This window comes from Neofelis nebulosa, chromosome 15 (assembly GCF_028018385.1).
Source record: "Neofelis nebulosa isolate mNeoNeb1 chromosome 15, mNeoNeb1.pri, whole genome shotgun sequence".
NCBI lineage: Eukaryota > Metazoa > Chordata > Mammalia > Carnivora > Felidae > Neofelis > Neofelis nebulosa.
The window spans coordinates 22,052,620-22,064,903 of NC_080796.1; the positions used below are offsets into that span (position 1 = coordinate 22,052,620).

Below are 12,284 nucleotides of genomic sequence, written 5' to 3' on the forward strand. Positions count from 1 at the left end.
CTTTTATTATTTACTCTCTTAGCAACTTCGAAATACCCATACAGCAGAGTTAACTACAGTCATCGCACTGTGCGCTACACCCCCAGCACTTACTTACCTTAAAACTGGAAGTGTGTGCCCTTAACCACCCTGCCCCAACTCCTCCTCCCCCACCGCTGACAACCACAAATCCATGACTTTGGTTTTTTACGTTCCACAAATAAGTGAGATTATACAGTATTTTTCTTTCTCTGTCTGACTTACTTCACTTAGCATACCGCCCTTAAGGTCCACCCATGTCAAATGGCAGGATTTTCTTCCTTTTGGCGGGGGAAGGAAACAGGATCACCCAAGCAGTGGTGGTGCTGCGGCTGGCTTGTTCTGGCTTGAGAAAGTGGACTGTGCACATATCTTCCCACGGCCACATTTAGTGGCATCAGTTTGGTAGACTGAAATGGGCCATGGTGTGAGTTTTTATACCAAAGAAACTTGCAAAGGCTACAGATCGGGGCTTCCCCACCCTCCCACCCTCCTGACCAGTTTCCCAGCCCACTACTATCAAGAAGGCCTCTACAGTAGACCAGGCAGGAGGGGCAGTGGCTTGAGGTAGGGTGGTGAGAGGCAGGTGAACATATGTGGACGGATTTGGAAAGATATTTGCAGATGGACTTAGCAGGATTTGCGGACAAACTGGATATGGAATGGGGTGGTCAGAGAGAGGGGGGAGATAAGAATATTTCCCAGTCGATGGGTATGTAAGTGTGAGCATCAAAGGCAGTATTTTTAGTTCGAATTTGAGACAGAGAAATGTCCTAGACTCAGACCATGAGGTCACTTTAAAACTACCTACTCCAGGGGCGCCTGGGTGGCGCAGTCGGTTAAGCGTCCGACTTCAGCCAGGTCACGATCTCGCGGTCCGTGAGTTCGAGCCCCGTGTCAGGCTCTGGGCTGATGGCTCGGAGCCTGGAGCCTGTTTCCGATTCTGTGTCTCCCTCTCTCTGCCCCTCCCCCGTTCATGCTCTGTCTCTCTCTGTCCCAAAAATAAATAAAAAACGTTGAGAAAAAAAAAAAAAATTTAAAACTACCTACTCCAGTTTTCAGTCACTCAGGACTTGGCCCCAGTCTACCCTCTGAACGCATCCTGGGCCATTCTCTTCCTCTCGGCCCTAGACTCCAGCCTCACCCGCCAACTTGCAGATCTTCATTTAGAAAACTTTTTAGCCAGGCCTTCCTGTTCCTTCAGCCCAGAATGTTTGTTGTTATCTTATCTCTGCCTGGCCAGCTTGTTTTTTGCCGAAGGTCCCTGCTAATAGAGAACACTTCCAACTGCTCGAAATGGGTCTCCCTCCACCTTATCCTCCGTACTTGTTTTCTTCCTGGCACTTAGCACAATTCCTAATCCTGTATCTATGTCTCCTTGTTTGTGTGCCCTGCCTCCCTCACTGGACTATAAGCTTTTTTAAAATCCATCTCGGGGGGCGCCTGGGTGGCTCAGTCAGTTGAGTGTCCGACTTGGGCTCAGGTCATGATCCCACAGCTCATGAGTTCGAGCCCCGTGTCCGGCTCTGTGCTGTCAGCTGGATGCTGCTTTGGATCTTCCGGCTCCCCTCTCCCCTGCCCCTCCCCCACTAGTGTGCTAGTGCACGTGCATGCGTGCTCTCTCTCTCTCTCTCTCAAGAATAAACATTAAAAAAAAAAAACACCCTAGCCTTAGAAATAAAAGAAGTAAACAGTCGAGACTTTGCAAGTAGCTTGTCCTCAGAGCAGGGTGTCACAGGCAAGGGCAGGTTCGGGCTTGCGACCAGTCACACCACCTGGGCTGTCTCGCTTTTCCCAAGCCCTGATCCAGCTAAAAAACCAGGAAGTTCTCAGAGTGGAGATGACAGCTGAATAAAGACCTGAAGGACGGGTGTATTACATTTCTGTGGAAGTGCCAGCTCAGGAGAGGAGATGTGTTGGGAACTCTTTCGTTCACCCAGCAAGGCAGGCAGAGCAGAGATCCCTCCTCTCTGTGGAGAGACGCAGAAGCCCAAAGTCTTGCCGGAGCTCCCAGGGCTGACAGGTGTAAAACCGTATCAAAGTTCAGGCTGTCGTGCCTCCAAGTTCAGAGCCCTTTGCACTATGTCCATTTAGCACGAGCTTTAGCGTACCTACTATTTGACAAATAAATGGGAGTGCAAGGGAAATATGACACACAATCCTTGACCTAACAGAGTGAAAAACTTGCGTCTATGAGACAGCTCGAGTCCACTCCACCACCAATACAGGCTGACAGGAGGACCATCTCTTGTGTTGCATGTAGCCCGACAGAGAGGGGACGCTGTTCCAAAATGCGACTTGAGTTCTGCACCCAAGCCTTGAGACCCTCTCAAGGCAAAGGAGTGCACTTGAGTTCCCTGTGCCCCCTCCGAGCTCACATCCTTGACTTTCACTGATGCAGACATTTCAGAACAAAGGGTCTCTTTTCTAATCAATAGCACGCCTTACACGCAGACATGTGACATTGTTACAGCCAACTGGGCTGTTCCCGCCACAATTATTCTACGCTCCGTCCTGTATCCCCGTGTTTCTTTCTTCCGCTCTGCCATTTTCTACCTACAACATTCAATCCTAGTGACTCAGTGACATGTAACACTTTTCTTCTCCAGATGCCCTCACATCTCAAACTAAGACTGACATTGCCGATCACAGGTGCCTTCCGTCTGGTCACCGACCACCTGCCCTGTGTGCTGACAGGGGCACCCGCAGCCTCTAGGTCCTGGTCTCATCAAAGATCGGATGCTATTCCTGGGTGTCACTCTCGCATGCCGGTTGCCACAGTCACTCATGGAAGTCAGGAGAGAAGAGGCAAGGAAAGGGTGGAGGAAGAGAGGAAAGTTGCATGTATGCCGGGAGAAGTCAAAGGCCACCAATTACAGCTTTCGGTTCCAGTCAATGACAGTCAGGACACAGGCTAAGTTCACTAGAAAAGCTGTGGAATGATTCTGCAGATTTGCTTGTGACCAGGGGGCGGCACGATACCCTGCCCACCCCACCCCCAGCACCAAACATGAGGCTTGTCAATAATTACTCGAACTTACCCTCCTCCTGGGTAGGACCCAGTACTGTTCGTTCTCGATTCCCTCTTGCTTTAAGATGATGCTAGTCTTCCACGCCACAGGAGACAGTGTTGTCCAACAGCAGAAGCTTCAGCCAGAACACAGTGTTCATCTTCATGATGACTGCGTCTCGTCCACATTCTCATTCAGGTAAGACCCAAGCATTTCGTTCAAAGCAGTTAAATAAACAATAAACCTGGGAAGCTTCCTGTGAAAGTGTCTTTTCTCATGTTCTTTGTTCGCATTGTATGTTCTTCATACTAGGTCCTAAAAAGACTGAGAACAGATTTAAAAAAAAAAAAATTAGTGTTTATTTATTGGGAGGGGAAGAGGCAAAGAGAGAGGGGGACAATGGATTCAAAGTGGGCTCTGTGCTGACAGCAGAGAGCCCAATGCAGGGCTTGAATTCATGAACCATGAGATCATGACCTGAACCGAGATCAAGTCGGATGCTTAACTGATGAAGCCACCCAGTTGCCCCAAGATTTTTTTTTTTTTTTTTTTTTTTTTCAACGTTTTTTATTTATTTTTGGGACAGAGAGAGACAGAGCATGAACGGGGGAGGGGCAGAGAGAGAGGGAGACACAGAATCGGAAACAGGCTCCAGGCTCCGAGCCATCAGCCCAGAGCCCGACGCGGGGCTCGAACTCACGGACCGCGAGATCGTGACCTGGCTGAAGTCGGACGCTTAACCGACTGCGCCACCCAGGCGCCCCGCCCCAAGATTTTTTTTAAGTAGGTTCCACACCTCACATGGAGCCCAACGCGGCGCTCAAACTCACGACCCCGAGATCAAGACCTGAGCAGGGACCGAGAGTCGTCAGACATCTAACCAACTGAGGCACCCAGGCACCCCCAGCTTTATTTTTAAATAAACACTGATTCTAAATGTAATCTCTAGACATGGTGAAATGAGGCATTTTGAATCCCTCTTTAAAATAATATCACCTGTCAGATTTTAAATCCACCAAAGCAAAATACAGGCTACACTTACAAAACCTAAAATAATTTACTAAAATCTTTTTTTTAATGTTTTTATTTATTTTTGAGACGGAGAGAGACAGAGCATGAGCAGGGGAGGGGCAGAGAGAGAGGGAGACACAGAATTGGAAGCAGGCTCCCGGCTCTGAGCTGCCAGCACAGAGCCCGAAGTGGGGCTCAAACTCACACACCGCAAGATCATGACCTGAGCCGAAGTCGGACGCTCAACCGACTGAGCCACCCAGGCGCCCCACTTTACTAAAATCTTAAATTCTAGATAATTTTGCCACAAGGTGAAGATGTTCATGAGAAAATACTCTCATTATCAAGAATAAAAGGTACTTCTCAGATGGTCGCAACCCCCTCAGGGTGCTAGTCAGAGCAGGGGCAATTCTTCTCCTGCCCCTTTGGCCAAGTGGAACCAGAGTCGCCTGACTCCATCCCCCACCCAGCGGGCTCCTATTCATCCCACAATGCACCTCTTCTCACACCTGTCCTCTCCACGCATTTCCTTTTCTTCCCATGCCCTTCCTCTGTTCCATACCCTTTCCTCTCCCCTCTCTTTTCTTTTCCCATTTCCTACCTCAGTCTCAGGTCTTGACCTCTCTTATGCCTCCCACCCCTTGCCATTCAAAGACTATAAAATTAAGTCCAAAGATAAATTGGTATTACTTGTTTTGAGAACTCTGCGTTTTAATTTTTAAAGTAAGTGCTTTGAACATTTTCTCTTTTTCACTCTAAGATAAAAATTTACTGTTCTATGTGTGGGCACGCATGGATGTGTGTTTCTTTGTACCCATGTGTGTTCATCATGTTCCCGTTGGGGATTAGTGGACCTTGAAAGAGAAAAGGGTACCTGCTCTGGGACTGTATTTCTTTGGACCAGCCCCATCAAACCTGCTTGAACTCCATCATCTCTTGTCAATGGACAGATACTAGGTTTGCCGAAACTGGTCCTATCCATCTTCCACATGAAGCAGCTCCAAAACGACAGATCAAGACGCTGGGGTTCCTCATTGCTCCAAAGTAGGGCTGGAGAGTGAATTTTGTGCACCAGCCTAGTAAACTGAGGAATGACCAATTTCAGGCTACTGAAGTGACATCACTGAATGCTGAGCTGGGGGTAGATACCCAGTAAGCCCACTGTTCATACGATGAGTGTAAATAACATCAAGAGAAACACAGTAGTAAAATGTGGTAAAATTGTTATTTCATTTACAATAAGGTTGCGGAGGTTAATAAAATGTCAAATTTCTTTGTTTTGGGATAGAATTCAAGTTGGGTTGATGACGCTACTTACTGCATATCTATTGTGACTTTGATTGGCAGTTATGCCATTGGTTGATGAAACAAAGAAATTAGATAGAAGAACTCATGAATAAAAACAAGAGCTGGTATTTTTGAAAGAAAAGTAAAATAGACAAATCTCTGGCAAATCTGACCCCCCCCAAAGAGAGAAACACATATATAATGCTATGCCAGACAAGGGAACACAACCACAACATGGAGGAAATTTTTAAAGGATTTTTAAATGTAATGTAAATATTTTTTTAATTTGAAAATGAAAAGCTAGTTAGCAAAGTTACCAAAATTAACTAAAGAGATAAAACCAAAAATATACCAATAACCATAGAAGAAATGGAAATAATTGCCAAAATTATCCAGACCCTGATGGTTTACATATAACCTATCATACCTTCAAGAAAATGATAATACTTAAGTTATTAAAGGTGTTTTACATATATAATAGCAAAAGAAACAATTCTTCATTTATTTTACAAATTGAGCATAATGCTAATACCAAAAGTTGAAAAAAATAAGCCCTAAACATCTCGCATTTACAGATACAAAAATCCAACAAAAATATTGATAAACCAAAATCAGTGGTGTATTCCAAGGTCAAATGCACATGACAAGTAGATTTCTTTTTAGGATTGAAGAAAGTGTGGTTCAATATAAGGAAACCCATTAATATGTGTTACTTTATTGGTAGAGTAACAAAGAAAAATCATACCAACAGCTCAAAAGATGCTAAAAGTGCGTCTATTAAAATCCAACACCGATCCCTGCTAAAAATACTTGGTGAACTAAGATTAGAAGACAATTTCCTTAATTTAATAAATATAAATGACTATATGACCAAATTAATGGCATGTTCACTAAAGTCATGAGAAAAGATAAAATTACCCACCATTGCCACTATGTTTCAACATTGTTCCGCAGGCTGTTTCACAATTCAATGCGATAAGAAAAATTAACAACATTGGAAAGTAGAAAACACGTTTTTTGCATACATTATTATTTCACAATGAGAAAACTCTCAAGAGGGTAAACCGAGAGCCATTAGAGCTAAAAAGAGATTTCACTATGGTAGCAAGCTATGAGATAACTACATACAAATACACAGGCTTCTTGTAAAGCAGAAATAACCAGTTAGAAAACATAACAGGGAACAAATCCCTTTCACAAGAGCAACTAAAAAGAGAGAACAACTTGGAATAACAAGAAATGTGCTATGCCTATCTAAATAAAATTGTGTTCTTTATATATTAAAATATAAAAGTAGTCTTAGAAAAATGGAAAGACCTACCAAGTCTCTAAATGAAAAAGTTTACATTTAAAAGATATCAATCCTTTCCCCAACTTCATTGGTAAGCTTAATGTAGTTCCAATATTAATTTTTGCCAGTTCTTGTGTTTTTTATGTATTTGCTTCTTAAAAGTGCCAAATTGATTCCAAAGTTTATATGGAAGGATCCATAGATAAAAATATAGTTTATATGGAAGTTTATATAAGCAAGAAGTCATTTTTAGAAAAGAAATTCCTGAAGGTAGGTCATCCCTAGTAGCTATCAAAACAATTATATTACTATATCTAAATTACGTTAGATGGGGCGCCTGGGTGGCGCAGTCGGTTAAGCGTCCGACTTCAGCCAGGTCACGATCTCGCGGTCCGTGAGTTCGAGCCCCGCGTCAGGCTCTGGGCTGATGGCTCGGAGCCTGGAGCCTGTTTCCGATTCTGTGTCTCCCTCTCTCTCTGCCCCTCCCCCGTTCATGCTCTGTCTCTCTCTGTCCCAAAAATAAATAAAAAACGTTGAAAAAAAAAAAAAATTAAAAAAAAAAAATAAATAAATAAATTACGTTAGAAAAGTTAATAAAACAGTATGGTACCGGTAAAGTAAAAGAAAGACCAATAAAACGGAAAAGAGAGCCTGAAAATAGTCCTAGATTTTGGAGGAAACTTAACATACGGCAAAAGGAGCACTGAAAATTAGAGCAATTAATTCACATTAGAAATTTTTCTACCAGTCAGATCAACAAAGATTAAAAAGTTTGATAACCCCCTTTGTTGGCAAGGAAGTGTGGAAATAAACAGGTTTTCTAACTGGTTATTTCTGCTTTACAAGAAGCGTGGACTAATATAAATTACTCCAACCTTCATGGAGCAATTAAGCAATATATTTTAAATTTTAAAATACTCATACCCTTTGATACAACAAATTCTATTTCTAGAAATTCCTTCAGAAAAAAAAAAACAGAAAGTCAGCAATGGTGCAACTATAAGAATCCTCATTATTGTTTAAAATATCCAAAAAAATTGAGAATCTAAATATCAATGAAGAAAAATAGGTTAAATAAATTATCATAAATCTATACAATACCTCCATTGGAATGGATGGAGAAATCTTCCCATTATATGTTTTATGTGAAAAAAAGCAATTTGCAAAATAGTATAGTATGATTCCATTTCTGTTATGTATTGGGGGGGGGGGCAGATATACAGGCACAGAATTAAATCTATTCAGATATGTACAAACTATTTGTATCTGGGGATTGGATTCTGGGGACTCTCTCTACTTTGTTCATTTCTATAATCCTTGAATCTTGGTACAATCTGCACATATTTCTTTGATTATTAGAAAAAGCCTTTTTAAGTATTTCTATTTTTAGAAGCAGAGGTAATTAATACATGTTTGATTTTTTTTTTTAATCTCAAAATACTGGTGCTGTGGGTGCAAAAATCATGAAAGTGTCTTTGATCATGACAAGAATGGATCATTAAGCTTAACTGCTGTGACAACTTTTAGAAGAAGACGTTGAGAATCCTTTCAAACCCAGTACTGCCGGGAACAATCTTTCATCGGAAAAAGTAGGTCACGTTCTGTGGGATTCAAGGGTATCTCAGTGCCCCTGCTCCCCAGCTCCTCTCTACCCTTCTCCCCACCCCACCCCAAACCCAAATACCTTTGCCATATACATAAGAGTTTTAATCATTTGGTTCCAAGACTTCTTTGTTGCCTTTAAAATGAAATTGTCCCTGGGAAGTCTAGTCTATTCAGTTTTATAACATTTATATTTAGAATATATGTCTGTGAGCCCCTTTCCTGACAGTGGGCCTAGAGATGGGCCAGGAGGGAGGGTAGAAATATACGGGCACTATTAGGGCCCATTTTGTTTTTCTTTTTGGGGCAGCACTAGTGGCTGTGGAACTCAAACTGAGAATAGATTTAACATATACAGAAAAGATGTGTAGAAATCAGTAAAACATTTTAAGTGGCACCAAACTAGGTAAAGGGACTCAAATAGGATTCTAAGACTGAAAGTATGGGAGCTTAAACAGTGTTTTGGCTTCCTTTTTTTTAAAAAAACAAGAAAATGCATTATTATTTTACTAATAAATTACCAACAATAAATGAATTGATAATAATACTAACAAGTCGAAAACAACCTAAAAGGTAGAGAATGGTTAAAGTCATTATGACACGTGTATATAACACATGCAATGGAATACAGCCTTAAAATGATAAAAATATCTCTATATTTAACATATCAAGATGTTCAAGGCATATTACTAAGAAAAAAGATTACCGAATAGTACGTGTGGAAGAGTCCCATTTTTGAAATTGGATAGATATAGAAATAAACACATTCACATACTTCTTCAAACTGTTGGCCCCAGGACCCTTCCCCAGTAAAATCACCTCCCATTCTTTTTTAGAGTCTCCATGAGTTGCTTTTATTAACGTGCTCATTTACGCTCTCGCGGCATAAATTATGCTCTCACATTCCTCCACTGCAGCCCTCCCTTGGCTTCTGCCACAGTCCGCCCAGAGTTACTGGGAGAATGTTGGTTCCTGACAAAAGAGGTTGCCTCTTACAGGCCCAGGAAGCTACAGACCGATGCAGCACAAAATGGAGCTGACCTCAGCGTGCACCACTCTGGAGACCGGCCATGCTCTGACTGAAATGTGAAGGAAGCCCCTTCCCATTCCTGTTTCCTTTGTCATCTAAGCCTTTTGCCGATAGTCTCTGTCTCCACAGGCCTAAGATTTACAGAACGGCTGGGTGAGCTTTTGGGGAAAGCAGGTAAAAAAAAAAGAGAGAAAGACAAGAAGGCACATAACACACATGATTAAATTCTTTCTATTCCCTACATTTTGCTCCCCAGGAGTTTCCATCTGTTCCAAGTTTAAGCCTTGTCCAAATAACAAAATCAAAAATACTTTATGCATATCGACCTTTGCAAATCAACACCTGCTTTACCCAACCCCTTTCTCCAACACAGCAAAGCTGTGATACCAGTTCAGGCCCAACCAATTGCCCTCCCTAACCAACCAACCCACATAAATGTGTCTGTGTGCGTGTGTGTGTGTGTGTGTGTGTGTGTGTGTGTGTGTGTATAAACACACACTGAACTAAAAACAGTATTTACCTCTGGGTGGAATTATGGGGGAGTTTTGTTCCTTTTTGATTATTTACATTTTCTGTTTTTTCTACACAGGATATGGATAATTTATAAGTTTTTCTAACTCAAATTTTAAATTACACTCAAGGCCACACATATATTCTCTTTGGATGGTCAAACTAATGGGAAATTCTTTTTGTTTTTATGAACAAATGCGTAACAAATGCGTAAATTTTCCAGAATAACCATGATCCCTTTTTAAGTGAAAATGAAAATATAACACTTTACTTTTCTGAGATATTTCATTGTGGATTTTTCTGAGAGATTTAATTGTGGATAGAGACGTGAGGCAAAGGTGGGATTGGTTCTTAGAAGTTAGTGTTGAAATTCTGGTAAAGGATAAGGTCCTTTCAGAAAGAATAAACATGGGTAAGTTTGTTGGGAAAAGAAGTGGACTGGGAGGGGAGCAGAAGAATGAATTAGAGATTGGACAGGTGGATTGGGAAGGAGGAGGAAGACTGATTATGAAGACACAGGAGAGAGGTACCTGGATGGCTCAGTAGCTTAAGCCTCTGACTCTTGATTTCAGCTCAGGTCATGATCTCACAGTTGTGGGATTGAGCCCCGAGCCCCAGCACACAACCTGCTTAAGATTTTCTCTCTCTCTCTCTCCCCCAACATACCCCTGTGCACCGCCCCCCACTCACTCTCTCTCTCAAAAAACAAAAACAAAAAAAAAAACAAAAAAAAAAACAAAAAAAATAACCACCAGAGAGACAGATGATCCATTGGTGTGGTTGCATACTTGCATTTTAGTGGTAAACTCCACTAGCAATCAGTCAACTTCAAAGTGAAGTTCTTGAATTTTACAACACCTAATAAAGCTTTACCTAGTTAGCCAGGATGTAAAAACCACAAGTAAAACACGAAGTTGAAAGGTATAGTTTTAAAAGGACAGCTGTGGTTTCCGTTCACAGACTGCAAGGATAGGGTAGGGGTCTGTCATTGCACTGTGACAGGGGCAGTTGAGATGGAAGTGGAAAGAGAGCACAAAGGAAAGTGCAGTCAAGAGGCAGCTCACTAGCACCTGTCTCTTCTGCTGACGACAGTGACAAATTGCGGATGAAATGCAAAAAACAACAACCTAAAGCATCTGAAAAGTAAAGAAACCCAGTCATAGTTAAGAGGGGAGTCAAAAGCTGGAAAAGCAATTTGTACAGGGATGGAGCTCCCGTTTTTAAAAATTTTTTTAATGCTTATTAATTTTTGAGAGAGGCAGAGAAACAGAGTGTGAGTGAAGAAGGGGCAGAGAGAGAAAGAGACACAGAATCTGAAGCAGGCTCCAGGCTCCGAGCTGTCAGCACAGAGCCCAATGCAGGGCTAGAATCCACAAGCAGCAAGATCGTGACCTGAGCTGAAGTTGGATGCCCAACCAACTGAGCCACCCAGGCGCCCTGGGGGCTCTCATTTCATTTCCTGTTTTTTTTTTCACAGTGATGAACCAAGGGCAGTCATGCAACAGAGCTACAATGGTGGTACCACAGACAGCTAACACCTCAAGAAAGGACCCTGTGTCTGGAAAGGCTGGGAAAGGCGGTGCCTTGAGCAAAGAATATGGGAGAGAATCTGGGTTTCTTTTCCTGTGTGTGTGTGTGTGTGTGTGTGTGTGTGTGTGAAAGAGAGGGTTACTGAAGGGGTTGTGGGAGGGCGGATGGGCTAAATGGGTAAGGGGCATTAAGGAATCTACTCCTGAAATCATTGCTTCACTATATACTAACTAATTTGGATATAAATTTTAAAAAATAAAGTTAAGTTATACAAAAAAATTTTAAAAAAAAAGAAAAAAGAACTATAGATCAATGAAATAGAATTGAGGGTCCAAAAATACACCCTCTATTTATGGTCAATTGTTCTTTGCTAAAGCTGCCAAGCAGTTCAATGGAGAAAACATGGTATTTTTTAAACAAATAATGCTGAAACATTTGGATATTCAGATGCAAATAAATGCATACATACATAAATGCAAAGATAGGCCCTCATCTATTCCTCACACCTTACACAAAATCAACTTGAAACGGATCATAGGCATAAATGCAAATTAATTTCTAGAAAAAATGTTACTTGCTCTTCTGCATATGAGTCTTTTTTTCCCCCTACAAAAGCCCTGCAATTACCTAACCAGGAGCAGATACCTCACAAAAGAGAGGCCGGCCACGTTCCTTAAAACCTACTCCAATCGCCCTTGTTGCCACTAGACCCATAACTTGGATTACCTTTCAATGTGTTCCAGTGGCCTGTTAGTGACAGCAGGTGCCTCTGCTGAGTCTAGCTTCCCAGATTTGCCCCTTCCTCCAGGGAGTCACTACTTGCTCTGCAGAGCACGTATGGGCCAAGATAATCTAAATAACATGTCCTCCCTAAATATGAAACAGCCTAAGGTACGCATAGCTTCCATCTCTTGCCTTGTTTATTTTCAGTGGTTGTTTCCTCCTTTGACCCACAGTTTCTGGCTCCAATTTAGGACCTAAGGCTGGAGTACAA

At 42.0% G+C, this 12,284-nt stretch overlaps 1 long non-coding RNA gene and 1 pseudogene across 1 annotated transcript; one reads left to right on the forward strand and one right to left on the reverse strand.

The window, feature by feature from the left end:
* LOC131496346 (large ribosomal subunit protein eL8-like) overlaps positions 1 to 3,188 on the reverse strand; it is a 94,223-nt pseudogene extending 91,035 nt beyond the window's left edge.
* LOC131496348 (uncharacterized) lies at positions 3,119 to 11,409 on the forward strand. The gene is made up of 4 exons (XR_009254449.1): positions 3,119 to 3,227; positions 8,089 to 8,207; positions 9,219 to 9,424; positions 11,238 to 11,409. It is a non-coding gene; the product is annotated as an uncharacterized LOC131496348 (long non-coding RNA).
* Positions 11,410 to 12,284: the final 875 nt, after the last annotated feature.